This window comes from Colobus angolensis, unplaced genomic scaffold (assembly GCF_000951035.1).
Source record: "Colobus angolensis palliatus isolate OR3802 unplaced genomic scaffold, Cang.pa_1.0 Scaffold38, whole genome shotgun sequence".
Taxonomy (NCBI): Eukaryota; Metazoa; Chordata; class Mammalia; order Primates; family Cercopithecidae; genus Colobus; species Colobus angolensis.
The window spans coordinates 9974920-9978275 of NW_012117154.1; positions in this window are offsets into that span (position 1 = coordinate 9974920).

The window sequence follows — 3356 nt, forward strand, 5'->3', positions numbered from 1 at the left end:
GAGGGACGCGTTCCCGTTTTTTCCCGCCCCGGGTTTCGCCGTGAAAAGGCGCTCGGTTTGATGGCCACGGTCCGGGGTTTCATGTGGGGAATAAAGCGCGCAGAGCCCATGACTCGGGGACACTGGAACGGGAGTCCCGAGAGCGCGAGGCGGAACCGCAGGAGCTGCCGGGACGAGGCCGGCCTCTCTGCGAGGTGCGCGCGGCTCCCCCAGGATGCTCTGGCCGGGGCGCTGGGGAAGACCGGGGCTCCAGGGCGCGGCCGGCAGGAGACGCGGGGCTGGGCTGGGGAAGGGCTTAGGCGGGCAGGAGGGGAATGGGAGGCCGGAACCTGCAGGGAGCTGCGAACGAGAGCACAGAGCTCCGTGGAGGGTGGAGGGTGGGGAGGGAAGGACAGGACGCCGCCTGTAGGGCGACGCAGGCTGGAGACCAGGTCTGTGCTATCCCCACGTGGATAGGTGTGATGGAGGAGGGCACGAAAATAAACTACATGAGTTTGACTTTGAAGAAATTTCCTTGAGAGACCATTTTCTTGTGTAAATGGCCTTCTGTAATTTTTCTGGGTCCATGAGCTTGTGTACTTGTGTTGTCATTTACACAAATGCGTGTTCCATGCGTTTTGTTTTTGTGGCCACAGTTGTCGTTTGAGGGAACAGATGTCTCCTCGTGAAAGGCTGACGTGGGATCGCATACCTCTTGAGTGAGATGTTAGTGGGAGATGAGGCTCACAGATAGTCTCAAACCCTCGGATTTGAGGACTGAGCAGAGCTAGGCTGTGCTTTCTGATGGGCGATGCTCTGTGGAGGTCCCTGGTGCTTTGGTGAGCTGTGTCATGAAAAATAGAACATCTGATTCCATAAAGGAAGATGTGAGATTGACCTGGCTTAATTAATTTTTTGCTATTTCTGTACCTTGTCTCAGAATCTATGGCTAGGAAGTTTTGGCTGGGCTATGTATTTCTTCAGTTGGGGGAAAATTGGGGCAAGAAGGGAGAGATTTAGCTTTTATATCATTTTAAAACTTAAATATGCCTTGATTAGGCTATCAATCTTTTATATAGATGTATTTTTTTAAAGTTTTATTTTTCTGTAAACTACCAAGGGCTAGGAAAGCTATTCTGCCAATCAGCTGTATGGTTTTCTTTACCAGGCATAGTTAGCAGTCCTCATTGTTAGCCCCCTTGGATATAGATGTTGATGAAGGCAGTGTTTGTGGAGAGCGATCTGTTGGCCAAGTGTGGCAGAGTAGACTGGGTCAGCCCTCAGGCCTCATGATCCCCACCAGTCTGTTGACTTTGTGGTTGTGTTATTTTTTTCTCACTTACCTTTGCCTTTACTACTTATCTACGTTTCTGCGCAGCTTGCTCACTTCCGACAGAGAAAAACAAAAGGTGACGGTTCGCATTCGGAGAAAAAGACGGCGAAGAGGAAGGGCTCGGCTGTCGATGCGCCTGTCCAGGAGGAGAGTCCGATAGCCAAGGAGGACCGGGCACTCCGTGGAGGAGGGGACATTTGCAAAAGCACATCATGTGACGACACCCCTGATGGGGCAGGACGGGCCTTTGCTGTTCAGGTAGATTTGCTCATTGTTGTGTTTGAACATTTCGCTTATCTTCTAATGATTTCTAGTGTGATTTACTAAAGATGATCTTTGGACTGTTTTTGCCTTTTAAAAGTGGGGAAAGAATGTGTTATTTTAGTTTATAAAAAATGAAGATCAGGTGCGGTGGCTCACACCTGTAATCCACGCGTTTTGGGAGGCCAAGGCAGGTGGATCGCCTGAGGTCAGGAGTTCCAGACAAGCCTGGCCAACATGGAGAAACCCCATCTTTACCTAGAGAAAGTATCCTTACATTTTACCAGCTTTTGGTTTTTAAAATATTGCTTTAAGCCAGGCATGGTGGCTCACGCCTGTAATCCCGGCACTTTGGGAGGCCAAGGTGGGCAGATAACGAGGTCAGGAGATCGTCTAGACCATCCTGGCTAACATGGTCAAACCCCGTCTCTACTAAAAAAAAAATACAAAAAAATTAGCTGGGCGTGTTGGCGGGCGCCTGTAGTCCCAGCTACTCGGGACTTAAATTAAAACTCGGGGCTAAATTAAAACCCCATTTTAATTTTTGTAAAAATACAAAAATTAACCGGACATGGTGATGCGCACCTGTAGTCCCAGCCACTTGGGAGGCTGAGGGAGGAGAATAGCTTCAACTCGGGAGGCAGAGGTTGCATTGAGCCGAGATTGTGCCAGTGCACTCCAGCCTGGGTGACAGAATGAGACTCTATCTCAAAAAAAAAAGTGAGTAAATTTTTATGGTTTTATTCTTAATAAATTTGGTTTTTCTTTTCTTTTTCTTTTTTTTTCTTTTGTTTGTTCCAGACAGCGTCTTGCTCTGTTGCCCAGGCTAGAGTGCTGTGGTGTTATCACAGGTCACTCCTGCCTCAAACCCCTGGGCTCAAGCGATCCTCCCTCCTCAGCCTCTAAAAGTGCTGGGATTATAGGCACTTTATAATCCCTGTTTTATCTTTATTATGTAATTTTGAGAAATTTTGGATTAACTACGTGAAGGCAAGTGTCACTTGTTTGCTTTGTAATGGAAGACTGGGAGTTCTTCATGTGTGGTTGTGTTTATCAGCCCCTTTGATGGATATTTCTTGGAATACTTAAAACATAATATTCCTTCACATACTTGTAAGTGCACCTGTTTGTTACGTTTGTCTTTTACCTTTTCACTAAAAGTGAGATGAGGAGGGAAGGGGGGGTGAAGGTATTGCAGACATGGTGTGTTGCTAGAGGAGACTGGGTCTGCTGCTTGAGGCCTTGTGAGCTGCAGGGGCTCCCCCATGGGCAGGTGTGGCAGGTGAGTGCACACTGAGTCCTGAAGGGGCTGGCCTTCCAAGCTTCTTGGGGGCCTACAAACCTGCCTGGAGGCAGGCTGTCCTTGGGCCTTTTGTGTGAATTATGAACAAGGGCCTTGGGTGTTGAGTGTCCCTGCTACTGTAGCAGAATGGGTGCAGGCTTTGGTGTTGGTGACCAAAGGCAGAATGTGGCTCAAGGTCATAATGTGTCTATCCTGCTTTACTTAAAAAATTGAGTTGCTACTTGGGAGGCGGATCACCTGAGGTCAGGAGTTCCAGACAAAACAGAGTGAGACTCCATCTCAAAAAAAAAAAAAAAAATTGAGTTGTTGCCAACAGTTAAAATTTGTGTTATTCTACCTACAAATCCTGAATTTTTTTTTTTGAGACAGAGTCTTGCTGTCGCCCAGGCTGGAATACAGTGGCCCGATCTCAGTTCACCGCAAGCTCCGTCTCCTGGGTTTATGCCATTCTCCTGCCTCAGCCTCCTGAGTAGCTGGGAC